The sequence below is a fragment of the Eutrigla gurnardus genome, assembly GCF_963514095.1.
Source record: "Eutrigla gurnardus genome assembly, chromosome: 18".
In the NCBI taxonomy this organism is placed as follows: domain Eukaryota; kingdom Metazoa; phylum Chordata; class Actinopteri; order Perciformes; family Triglidae; genus Eutrigla; species Eutrigla gurnardus.
The window spans coordinates 18872243-18885797 of record NC_139929.1 but is presented as its reverse complement, the minus strand read 5'-3'; the positions used below and the strand labels follow the sequence as shown (position 1 = coordinate 18885797).

Genomic DNA, 13555 nt, shown 5'->3' with positions numbered 1-13555 from the left:
TTCTTAGACATCTTTTCTGAATTAACAGTAGTTTGTTCAGGTAGGTTGGATAAGTTGCAGACCAGACAATATTACAATAATTCAAATATGGAAATAAAAAACTATAATATAAAGTCACATGAGCAGACGAATTGATCAGAGGAGAAACCTTTTTCAGTATACCAAGCATTTTCATTGATCTTTTGCAAACTTGATTGATATGATTATTCCAGTTTAGACCTTCATCCAAAGTAACACCTAGAAAAGTGGTGTAAGGTACTTGGAGGATTTCAACTCCATTGATTAGTATTTTGGCTTCTTCTTTTGCGTGAGATTTGTTTTTGTTGCAGAAGATCATGAAGTTACAGTTATTTACGTTGAGAGTTAGCTTATTGATCTGGCACCAGTTTGAAACAGTTGCTAATTCATCATTTACACATGCAATGAGAGACTTGAAATCATCATGAGTAGCTATAAGACTAGTGTCGTCGGCAAATAATAAGGGGAGGAAGTTATTACATGATCTAGGCAAGTCATTAATATAAATCAAAAATAATAAAGGGCCCAGGATCGACCCCTGTGGGACTCCAAAAAGAATACTTGATTTGGTAGATGAAACACCATTAAAATAAACAAACTGCTCTCTATTGTAGAGGTAATTGATCAGCCAATTTAGAGCAACATTCTGGATTCCATATCTATTGAGCTTTGAGATGAGAATTGTATGATTGACGGTATCAAATGCTTTACTGAAATCAAGAAAAACACAAAGGGCAATTTTTTTACCATCCAGTGCTGAGGATATATTGTTGACTAATTGTAGCAATGCATGCTCAGTGGAATATTTCCTGCGAAATCCATATTGATGGTCATACAGTATATTGTTAGCAACTAAGTGCTTGGAGATTCTTACATATACCAATTTTTCCACAATCTTAGAGAAACATGGTAATATGGATATTGGGCGATAGTTGCCAAAGTCCTTTGTATTACCAGATTTAAATATTGGTATGACTTTCGCAATTTTGAGTTCTTGGGGGACGATACCAGACTGAAGAGATGAAGCAAAAAGATGGGTTAGAGGATGGATAATGTAGTCTATTGTTTCTTTCACAAGACTGCTTTTAATACCATCATGTCCTTGGGCAGAGTTCTTTAGGTTCTTAATAATTTCATACACTTCTTCAGCACTGGGGGGATCAAAGCTAGAGAGTGGTGAGAATGTACCTTTAATGAAACTACATGGGTTCACATCAGAGTCCTTTATGTTAGATGCCAAGGAAGAGCTCACATTAACAAAAAACTCATTGAAACCCTCAGCTATATCTCTCGGGTCACTAAGAGGTCTGTCCTTTCCTAACATCTCAGCAGGTACAGTAGCTGGAGTTTTTTTGCGATTAAGTAATTGGTTGATGAGGTTCCAGGTTGACTTAATGTCATTTGAAGCCTGAGTAAATTTATCAGCATAAAATGTTTTTTTTTACCTTCCTTATTGATAGAGTAAATTTGTTTTTATATTTCTTGTATATTTTCAGATTCTCAGGAGTAGGGTTACTAATGGCTTTCCTATATAGTTTATTTTTCTTGCAAGAGCAATTTTTTAGCTCATCCGTTATCCGGGGTTTCCCTTTGTATGAGTTATTCTTATCTTTTGAGGTGACCAATGGAAAGCAGGACTCCAGGGTTGAATTAAAAACAGTGTGGAGTCGGGTAAATGATGAGACAAGAGACGGAGATGGGTCGAGTCAGCTTTACTCTCCACATCAAAACAAACGAGTCTTACTCGCACATGAGTTCAAATCGTAACTGACGTAAACACGAACTGTCGTAAACCGGAACTGTTTACCTTAAAGGTACAGTCCCTTGGTGAATGTCTCACACAGCAATTGTGGGTCACCACACAGGCCCCCCCAGAATTCACCCAAACCAACAGGTCCAGAGCGAACAGGCAACACACAGAGAACATCGGACACCCACTAGCGCCAAACAGAATACACTAGTACGAAACAGTCCCTAGAAAAATCAACGCCTAGGCGGGCGGACCAGGCGGCCAGAACGGCTGCGCCTAACAGGAGAAGGGCAAGAGGCAGGAGCAGGGGTCGAGGCCGCCGCAGGACCAGGGGTCGAGGCTGCCGCAGGCGGGCGCCCCCGTCGCGGGGGCTGAGCCAGCTGGAGCGGTTCGCCAACATCCACATGAGCAGGCTTGAGTCGGTCTATAGCCACCCGCTCAGGCCTGCCCCCCATATCCACCACAAAGTTCTTAGGCCCACCCTCCAAGACGCGGAAGGGCCCATCGTAGGGGGGCCGCAGCGGGGTACGGTGGCCATCGTGGCGGATGAAGACGTACTTGGCCGACGGTAAATCCCTGGGAACGTAGGACCGGGGGAGGCCATGGCGAGACGTCGGAACGGGAATGAAAGCGTCCGCAATGTCCCGGGACGCAGCACGATGGGAGGCAGCCGACCACGGGGCCGTGGCGTCCGGAAGAAACTCCCCAGGGACGCGCAGGGGCTGGCCGTACACCAGCTCTGCCGACGAGGCCTGAAGATCCTCCTTGGGGGCGGAGCGAAGGCCCAGCATAACCCACGGGAGGCGGTCAGCCCAGTCGCCGCCCGTAAGGCTGGCCCTGAGCGCGGCCTTCATGTCCCGATGAAACCGCTCGCAAAGCCCGTTGCTCTGTGGGTTATAGGCCGTGGTGCGGTGGACCTTCACTCCCAGGACACCGGCGACCGCAGTCCAAAGCTCCGACGTGAACTGCGGCCCCCGGTCTGAGGAAATGTCTGACGGTGTGCCGAAACGGGCCACCCAAGCCATAACGAACGCCCGGGCCACCTCAGCTGCTGTAGTGGAGGACAGGGGAACCACCTCTGGCCACCTGGTGGTCCGGTCCACCATGGTGAGGAGGTAGGTGTAACCACGGGAGGGTGAAAGCGGGCCCACCAGGTCCACGTTCACGTGGTCGAAACGCCTCTCCGGCACTTTGAAGAGTGCCAAGGGGGCTTTGGTATGCCGAGTCACCTTCGCACGCTGGCACGCCACACAGACAGCAGCCCAGGCCCTGACGTCCTTCCGCAGGCCCGGCCAGACGAACTTGGCCCCCACGAGCTTGGCAGAGGCCTTCACCCCTGGATGGGAAAGGCTGTGGATCGTGTCGAAAACCTTACGCCTCCAGCCAGCAGGCACCATGGGGCGCGGTTGGCCAGTAGAGACGTCGCAGAGGAGCGCAGTGTTGGCCGTGCCAAACACCACATCCTCCATGAGGAGTGCCGTGGGGGCTGTCCTGTAGGCCTGCACCTCAGAGTCAATAGCCTGATCCCCAGCCATAGCTGCGTAGTCGAGGCCCAAGTGGACGGAACCAATAACCACCCGAGAGAGGCAGTCGGCCACAAAATTGTCTTTGCCGGCCACATGCTGAACGTCAGTGGTGTACTCCGAGATGGCGGAGAGCTGACGCTGCTGTCGACCAGACCATGGCTCCGAAGACTTGGCCATGGCGAACGTCAGCGGCTTGTGGTCCACAAAAGCCGTGAACCGACGGCCCTCCAGCAGGAAGCGGAAATGACGGGTGGCGAGGAAAAGAGCCAGGAGTTCCCTGTCAAAAGCGCTGTATTTCCTCTCGTTGTCGCGGAGCTTCCTGCTGAAAAAGGCCAGCGGTTGCCAGGCTCCGCCCACCCACTGCTCACACACAGCCCCCACGGCGTAATCAGAGGCGTCCGTAGTAAGAGCAACCGGGGCGGTCGGAGACGGGTGCGCCAGCAGAGCAGCGTTGGCCAACGCGGTTTTGGCAGCATCGAAGGCAGCCGTCATTTCCGTGGACCAATCCAACACGTCTGCAGGCTTCCTGCCCCGTAAGGCGTTGTACAAGGGTCGCATGAGCTGGGCCGCATGGGGAAGGAAACGGTTATAGAAGTTCACCATGCCCAGGAACTCCTGCAGGGACTTCACCGTGCGCGAACGTGGGAAACTGGCGATGGCGTCCACCTTGGCCGGGAGGGGAACCGCCCCCTGCGGAGTGACGTGGTGGCCGAGGAAGGTGATGGATGACCGGCCAAACTCGCACTTGGCCGGGTTGACAATGAGACCATGCTCACTGAGCCGACCGAACAGCTGCCGTAGATGCGTCAGGTGGTCGTCCGCGGACGCACTGGCAACGAGGATGTCATCCAGATAGACGAACAGGAACGGCATGTCCCGCAGCACAGAATCCATGAGGCGCTGGAACGTCTGCGCTGCACCCTTGAGGCCGAAAGGCATCCTCAGGAATTCAAAAAGTCCAAAGGGCGTGATGACCGCCGTCTTGGGGACATCCTGCGGGCGGACGGGCACCTGATGGTAACCGCGTACCAGGTCCACCTTTGAAAAGACGGCGGCGCCAGCCAGGTGGGCGGTGAAATCCTGAATATGCGGTACCGGGTACCGGTCGGGAGTGGTGGCGTTATTCAAGCGACGGAAATCACCACACGGACGCCAACCGCCATCAGCCTTGGTCACCATGTGCAGGGGGGAGGCCCACGGACTTTTGGAACGGCGTACGATGCCGAGGCGCTCCATGGTGGCGAACTCCTCCCTGGCGATCGCGAGCTTGGCAGAGTCCAGGCGGCGGGCCCGTGCATAGACCGGGGGGCCAACCGTGGTGATGTAGTGCTCCACACCATGCTTAGCCACAGCCGATGAAAACGTTGGCGTGGTGATGTCAGGAAACTCAGCCAGCAGGCGTTGATACAGGTCCCCGGTGGCAAACGTGTTCGCAAGACAAAGCCCCCCCACCCCCCCCAGCGTGCAGGGGAACGAAGCAAAGGAGAGGGCGTCGATCAGGCGGCAGTTGGTAACATCCACCAGCAGCCTGTATGCGCAGAGGAAATCCGCCCCCAGGAGTGGCGTAGACACGGCAGCCATGACGAAATCCCAACCAAAACGCCTGCCGCCGAAACACACATCCACATACCTCGTGCCATAGGTACGAATGGGTGTGCCGTTGGCGGCGTCCATCGGGGGGCCATGGCCGCCAGCCATAGTGTCCACAGGCGTCGCCGGCAGGATGCTGCGCTGAGCCCCAGAATCGACCAGCAGCCGCCGGCCGGACAAGGTGTCAGTGACGAACAACAGCCTGCAGTCCCGACCAGCGCTCACAGCTGTTAATGAGCGCTGGCCCGGGCTTTTCCCGGGGCCCCAAAACTGCAAGGCTGGCGACACTGCTTGGCTTTGGCCCCGAACCTGGCGTGGTAGTAACAACACCCGTCGTCATGCTGTCGGCGGGCGGTCACAGCGGCTGCGGTGTCCGGGTCGTACCCCTGCGGCGGAAACGGGGCCGATGTGTGCTGGGGAGGCAACAGCGCATGAACAAACTGCTGCCTGTTGGCGAGGAAAATCCTGTCGGCCTCTACAGCCACCGCCCGGTAGTCCTTGGAGGCAAAGAGGGGTGAGCTGGCCAGAGCAGTGCGCACGGGCGCTGGAAGCTGCCGCAGGAAGATGTGGGCGAAAAGGAAGGAGGGATCCGCCGAGCCCAGCACAGCCAGCATCCTCTCCATCAACTCAGACGGCTTGCCGTCGCCCAGGCCGTTCAGGGAAAGGAGGCGGTCCGCCTTCTCCAGCTCCGACAGTTCAAAAAGGTTCACGAGGAACCCCTTGAGCGCGTCGTACTTGCCGACAGCTGGAGGAGCCTCCAACCGCGCCATACACCTGGCCGTCGTCGAGGCATCTAAGGCTGCTACAACGTGGAAATATTTAGTCACGTCCTGTGTTATTCCCCTCAGCTGGAACTGGGCTTCGATATGTTGGAACCACGACCGTGGGTTGTTCTGCCAGAAGTCCGGCAACTTGACGGTGGCAGCATAGATAGCGCCGACGTTAGCCGCGTCGATAGCCGCACCGCCAGCGGCGGCCGGCGCCGCGGCGGGCGCGTTGTTATCACCGTCGATGTGCAACATTTTACAGTCGTATCCAACTCACGTCGGGGTCACCAATTGTGGAGTCGGGTAAATGATGAGACAAGAGACGGAGATGGGTCGAGTCAGCTTTACTCTCCACATCAAAACAAACGAGTCTTACTCGCACATGAGTTCAAATCGTAACTGACGTAAACACGAACTGTCGTAAACCGGAACTGTTTACCTTAAAGGTACAGTCCCTTGGTGAATGTCTCACACAGCAATTGTGGGTCACCACAACAGTATAAAATAACCTAGAGGCTTCATTAACATCTTGTGACTTCAGAACCTCATCCCAAGACACAGCACTGATCAAGGACTTAAAGGACTCCATGTACTGTTTGGTAAATTTACGATATTTAGTTTGGATATAATCGGAGTTGTAGCGTCTACACTTTCCTTTAGTATGTATTATCTGAAATACGGGGAGATGATCTGAAATATCTGACATTAATAAACCTGAGGTAATTTGGAAATCCAAAGAGTTGAATAAGATGTTGTCAATGAGTGAAGCTGAAGATCTAGTGATCCGAGAGGGCCTAAGAATTAGTGGGAAAAAATAAGTGGAATATAATGTGTTCAGAAAATCAACTGTAGATGGTAATTCACTCTTAAGCAAATCAATGTTAAAATCACCCAGTAGTACACACATTTTATGTTCCTTAGTTATCATTTCCAAAGTGGAGTAAAGAGCTTCATTGAATATGCTCAGGTCAGTATCCGGTGGTCTGTAGATACAACCAATTATAATAGTTTTCCCATTAAAGGGACGGCAAGACGAGATTTCAATAAACACAGATTCCACTGAGGCACTTTCTAGGAGGACACTCCGTTCAATTCTGGGGGCGAAGTTAAAATTTTTGGACACATATAAAGAAACACCTCCTCCCACTTTGGTCTTTCTGCAAGAATGAATAGCATTATACTGGGATATGGGATAGAGATCTGTAATATCATCTTTCAGCCAGGTTTCAGAGAATGCCATAACTGAAAAGGAATGTATCAAAGTTGACAGATATAATTTTAGATGATCATAATTTTTTGGCAAGCTGCGAACGTTTAAGTGCAAGGAGGAAAAAGTTTGTGGTACAGAAAAATCATCATGTAAAAGAGTATGAAACAAATCATTAAACTGATCTTCAGAGAAATATTCACAAGAGTGTGAAATATTGTTTGAATTTAAAAGATTTACATCAGGGTTAAAAAATTCATCATAGATACCACTTTTATCAGTATTTAGCTCAAATGGATTGAAAGTTAAGAAATCAATTTCAGGGGGGATAGAATCCCCAACATTTATGGGTGATAGGTAACTGGACGACATGATGTAAATTTGTCACATGGTCATAATTATAAAAAAACCACAACAATCACAAAGAAAAAAAGAAAACATCCAGTTTAGATTTCAGAGTCATTGATACACATCTAGCTCATTCAGCTCTCTGATGATTTTAATCTTCGCCTCCTCTGGTGAGCCATTGAGTTTTATAAATGTCTTGCAGTTAGAGGTCCAAGTTGACTGGATTTTTCCCTGTTTGCGAAGGAACCGTGCTTTCTTTGCAATATCTGCATTTTTTTTTGTCAGATGCTCATTCACATACACATTTGTTCCTCTTAATAGTTTCCATTGTTTTAGGAGCCCAACCTTATGTTTCCTGTTGGTGAATCTGAGGATGATGGCCGGTGGTTGAGTGGTGTTTCTTTGTGGGAGAGGGTGGCATGCTTCTATGAAATTGCAGTCTACAGCAATCTTTCTGGTCTTCAAAAAGGAGACTACCTGCTCTTCCACTGTTGCCCGGTCCTCCTCTGTCATGTTTTCCTCAGATACCTTTCCCACAGACTTGGCATATGATTTAGGTTTCGTCTTTAAACCTGTAATCACAACATCATTGACTCTGGAGTACTGTTCCAGCTCTGCCACCCTGTATTCAAGGTCACTGATCCTTTTGTCCTTTTCTGCATTATGCTGTTTTAGGGCTTTAATATCCCCCATCAGCTCCATGATCTTTTCCTGCTGTTCGGTGATTTTATCAACATTGACATGTAGCATTTCCAGTGATCTCCTAATGTCCTCAATTTCCTTTTTCATAGCCATGTTGGTCAACTTTAGCTGATATGAACCTCTTGCCACAGATCTAGGCTAAAGACGAGCCACACTGGGCAAGGACAATAGATTGAAGACAGCAGTGGTTTTATACTGCAACAAGTAAAGTCAGTGATGATAATGAGACAGGGATTATGAGATCACTTGCCTGGCCTGGTGGTAGCCAGCAGCTGCTGGAGCTATGGTGGAAGCTGCTCCTGGAGGCTCGAGGCCTGAATGCTGCTGGCTGCTGGTGGAGGCTTGAGGCTTGGCTGCTCCTGAAGAGTCAGACCCTGGCTGCTGTTAGCTGCTGCTGGCAGATGCTGCTAGGCTGGTAGCCCGATGGATGGTATGATGCAGGGCGTGGTCTACTGCAGGGCCTAGTTTGGTGGATGGCCTGGTGCAGGGCCTGGTCTGCGTCCGGGCTGTTGCAGGGCCTAGTTTCAATCCAACAAATATCACCTTTGGACTTCATAATCCATAGCCGTAAATCATCACGCACAGCTTCACATCAACTGGCAGTAAATAAAGAAGAGATTTGGCAGTAGTAAAAGTAAAACAAACTGCAAAAAAAATGAAAAAGAGATTGATTGTCTCTTGGTGTGCTGAAACACAGCCTCCAACACAGCTACTTCCTTCCTGAAGTAGCTTCCAATTTCTATATTCATTGCTAAGAACTTGTTATTGAGCTGCACTTTAAAAGACCTGCTAAGGTTTCTACTTTCACTGTGGGATTGTAATAATGCAGAATACTTGTTAAACTCTGAATGAATGTGACTCCTACCATAAAGCATATACTGTACTTGTGTAGTAAAGGACAGTGGGAGGGTGGACACATTTACTTGAAGCCATTTATTTTGTGGACATGAAATTTCTTTCATACAAGACGGCATTGCTTCCCGCTTTGACCTCCACAAGGCCGATGCCGATATTGAAAGAGCAGGGCAGCCGATGGCCAATCTATAATGCCGATATCATGTTTTTGTTGTTGTCTGTTTTATGTTGCATCTCATCTGTGCAGGTGATAAAGAACCTTGAAATAATAATTAATTCATTCAAAATTCATTAATAATTAACATAGCTGTTAATTTTCTTTTATTATACTATTCGAATTCAATTCCATATTTTTTCAATATTCACATTTTATTTATTATTTTATTTATCTTTTGGAATCTTAAAATGCTCCTAATAAGCGTACGGCACACCAAAATGTAAAATAAATCCATCAGGTCTTGAAACTCATCAATATTTAATTCTCATATAGTTCTGATAAAAGTTCGTCATCCGTCGCAGCGTCGCCTACCGCGGTCACGGCTTGCGGGTCGCGCACCTCTCCAGCAGAGCGGTCTGAGAGCACGGAACGGCAAAGAACTGACAATGACGACCAAGGTGAGCCGCCACTTCCACCCAGGCTGCTCCCACAGAGAAAACTATCATCAAAAAGAAGACTATTTCACAAAAAGCTGCACTAAAGAAAACACTCGATGAGTCGAGAGGCAGGACGCGAGTCAACATCGGCTCTGCTTTCCAGCGATGGCGGAGGCTAATGCGGCTTCATCCGGATCTCAAAAGAGATGAGATGGTCGCGGAGTTTCTGCTGGAAGAGGTACTTTTAGTTTGCTTAGTAAACGCGCAACATTACATGTGATAACGCAGCATCCAGATGCTATCAGTTATCAGTTACTATAGTTCTGTAATACTGTAATTTGTGCAAGGAAGATTAGCGCTAGCTTAACGCTAGCTTTAGCATCAGCGCTAACTTCACTGGTTGTGTAAAGAATCCTGGGGTGCAGTCCAATAGTCAAAAAATAAAGTCCTAACTCCTATTCCTTGACCTCTGGGGAAAACGTCACGGGGTTAAGGAAAGGCGATAGGAGAACTCAAAAGGATTTAGGAAAAGACGGCCGCGGTGCTCAGAGAATCCGACCGGACTTTCACTAAGCTACGTCATTATAACGCGGCCGCTGATGATTGACAGCTGATGATCGGCACCGGCGACTGACGTGCGTCTGCGCTGGATAAAACTACAATAATGGACTACAAAAAGCGCATCGTCCACTTCTCCACATGTTGGTTTAATAAAAGCTCGTTCACTGACCGGCTTCAGGTCCAGCAGCTCCTCCTACCTAAATGTTGCTCTCGCAGAGAATTGTGGGTCGGCGTAATCTCCTTTCCTTTCGTATAGGAAGGTCTGTTGCATCCTATGCTAAAGGAGCTCTGCAAGGAAGAATTGGAGCTCCGCTCCTTTGCATTTAGAGAATGGCTGTGTTCGAAATGCCGTACTAACGTACTGCCTACTACATACTCAACGTGTATGTACTGCATACTGCCTACTAAATGAACGTTTGAGTATGCTGTTACCCTCAGACTGTTCACACCGAAGTATACACATCTCATACTACATTTTTTTGTTTTTTTTAACTTTATTGACATCTCGTCCTCATCTACTCTCACGTAACCGAATCGATTATGTTAGCGGTTCTAGCTCCCGTTTAATATTAATTACTTATCAAAATATAAAGCATGATTATTATTACAGTTAATTTAATATTTAGTCAAATTACAACTGTCAAATGTTTTCTACAGTTTATATGCGCGCTCTCACGCTTTCCCTCTTTCTTCCTCTTACCTGAGTAGCTTCTTCACTCGCCATCGATCGCGACTGTTAAGCAGCTTTTATCGATCATTAATCGTCCGTTCATAGATCGTATTATACCTCTGACCACGGAACACCAGCACCTTCACCGCGGAGACGACGCAGGCAATCTGCCCGTCGGAGGAGCTACATTATTCACATGTACGGGATTTCCCCCTGAAGTAAGTAATATGACTTATCTGGTTTAAATACGTTCCTTTATCATTTGATTATCAATAGATGTGCATATGCATGCATAAACAAATGTAGGCTACATGTAGGCTAATATAAGTGGTTTTAATAATATCATGCATGAGTTTGGTGTGATAAAAATAAACAAGTACAAACAAGTGGGATATTAGTGAATAATTTATTAGACAAATAATCCATGTTATATATACAGGTTGCAATACGTGTATGAAAAGAAGAAATAAGTAGTTTATCAACAAATGAATAGGAAAGCATTCAGAATAAATGTAATATCTGATGTTTTCTGTTACAGGTTGGTGCCAGACGGCCGTACTGCAGGTCAATCCTCATGTTCCCCCGATGGGCCTCTACTTCGGGAAGGGGATTTAAGGAAGGACTTCTGTCTTTCAAGGCGTTCCACGGAGAACCTCGTCCACTGCTTACTAACAGAACAGATGGGTTCCATGTCCATAGTTCCACGGTGGTGATGGGGGTGACAGCGACGAAGTCAACGAGCCACTCCAGCAGTCCTGGGACATCCTCAGAGGCTCGTAGCTGCGGTGTCTGCTCCAAATGTCCAGATCCCTGTGTTGCAGGAACATGATTATTGTTGAGGTTTTATTTGTGTTTATCAGTAGTGCAGTTTATAAGTAATACCACATAGTAGAAGTTGTTACAGACAAATGTTTCCTGTTTAATGTTTTACGATTATTAGGTTGTGTACAAATCTAAATAATAAATATCTGAATATATATATGATTGTTGACTCATGTTTTGGCCTGCAGGTCTATTTCCCTCCTGCTCTGGAGGAGAGACCCTGCTGCAGTGGTTGGCATCATGGCTGAGGAGATGGGGTGTAGTGGGGTAATAGCAGGTCTTTGCTCCATCACCTCATCCATGACAACAAACACTTCCAGTGTGCAGCAGTGACCTCTCCTCCCTCAGTGCTGACATCTTCAGTTCCTATAAACAACATATACATACATACAAACACTTCTCATAATCATGATTCAGCTATTCACCACTAGTCATATATTATAATATGTACTGTAATACTGTTCCACATGGGACCAACTTAATGGACTCTGATGTTTGAACACATTGTAGATATTATCCAGCACTGACTTTGCCTGGTTATTAATAAGAAAGACAACATCATCTTGTTTATTTTATGCTTCACATCAAGCATGTAGAGTTCAATACTTTAAACTGCTTCCAACTCACCTTGTATTTCTGCTTCATGTTCTCCCACTTCTTCTTAGCTCATCCAGCTCCACCTTCCCTCCACCCCTGTTCTTTAAGAAACATCCTATATGAAGAACAGCACATAGAAAAGTGTTACAGCTCATTGATGATTTCTTGCTGTTCAACAGAACGTTTCAGGTAGATATCTCAGGAGAGCAGGACATCTCCCATATATACGCTGGTGTTCAACCTTATATCATTGAGTAGCTAAATATGCACCAGTAGTACTTAAGCCCTGCATATGAGAATTATAACATTTAATACCACATTTTCTTAGGTGAAGCGTCTCAGAGCAGCATCCCTCCTGCCGGTGAACTTCTCCTCATCGTTCCCTCCACTGAATGAGGCGCCCGGTGTTTTCATCCGTCCCTTTAACGGACAACGGTGCACCGCGTTATTAACCACCGTTCGTAAATATATTATCACGTTTTCACATAAGCACAATCTTCTTAGATAACGTCGGTAAAAACGGCATATTTGCTGCTTCGCTTACGCTCGCTAACCTCTATGGTAAATTAGCGTCTGTAGGCTAGCCGGCTAGCAGGACCTTCGATTCGTAACGTTAACGTACAATGCCAACAACAATAAAGTAACGTTCATTATCCATACGATTTAAAAGTCAGCTGGAAACATAAAAATCGTGTTACAGTATACTTACATGTGTGCGCGGTTTGTGTCGGGCTGTCGCCAGAATCACCGCTGTCGTACGCCATTATCCAAAACTTTTCAGAAGTCAGACGAGCCGCAATGCATTTTGGGGAAGTTGAGTAGATTTAGCAAGGTCCGCTGTATACTCAGAAATTCTTGCCAATGCAGTATACATCCGGGCATTTCTCGCGTACACAAATCCACATACTATTGTATCTGAACGCACTACGTACTCAAATTTACGTCACGATTGAGTACGAGTAGGACGTTAGTATGGCATTTCGAACACAGCCAATTTGAACGGCTCTTATCATGGCGGCCACTTGTTTACTTCCGGGTCACTTCTTCAGTTAGGAACCTCCCTAAGCAAAATAGACTATTCGACTGCATCCTGGCTGTGTCAAGTCAATTTGTTTACACTACCGGCGATGTAGCTTCAGCGTTAGCATAAGCGCTAACGTAGTAGTTGTGTAAACAAACTGACTTGTTACAGCCTGGTTTGTTTACACTACCAATGACGTGTTAATTGTGAAGTTGTCATTAACCCCGTTCTAGTATTAAAACTCCGGGCTTGCGTTTGACTTTGTTGGTCGTTCAGTAACCAGAGCAAGTTCAGAACATTGCTTCTCCGGCTAATAGATAATGCTGGCTAGATGACATCTGTAAATAAGAGCGATCTGTCTTTGCTTGTGACTTTTTCCATTCTTGGGCAGAAGTACTGTTTACCAGTACTGAACTTTACATTGTAAGAACCCATCCATGTTACTGTTATTAACAGTAAGCACTTTGTGTTACATTTACTTGTATGAAAAGTGCTCTATAAATAAAGTTTGATTGATTGAACAGTCA

At 47.0% G+C, this 13555-nt stretch overlaps 1 long non-coding RNA gene across 1 annotated transcript in view; it reads right to left on the bottom strand.

Moving 5' to 3' along the window:
* Positions 1–11420: 11420 nt before the first annotated feature.
* Positions 11421–13555, bottom strand: part of LOC311028995 — a 386496-nt gene continuing 384361 nt past the window's right edge. The window contains exons 2-3 of the long non-coding RNA XR_014598821.1: positions 12038–12122; positions 11421–11776 (exon numbers count right to left, since the gene is read on the bottom strand). This is a non-coding gene — a long non-coding RNA (uncharacterized lncRNA). The remainder of the gene's footprint in view (positions 11777–12037; positions 12123–13555) is intronic.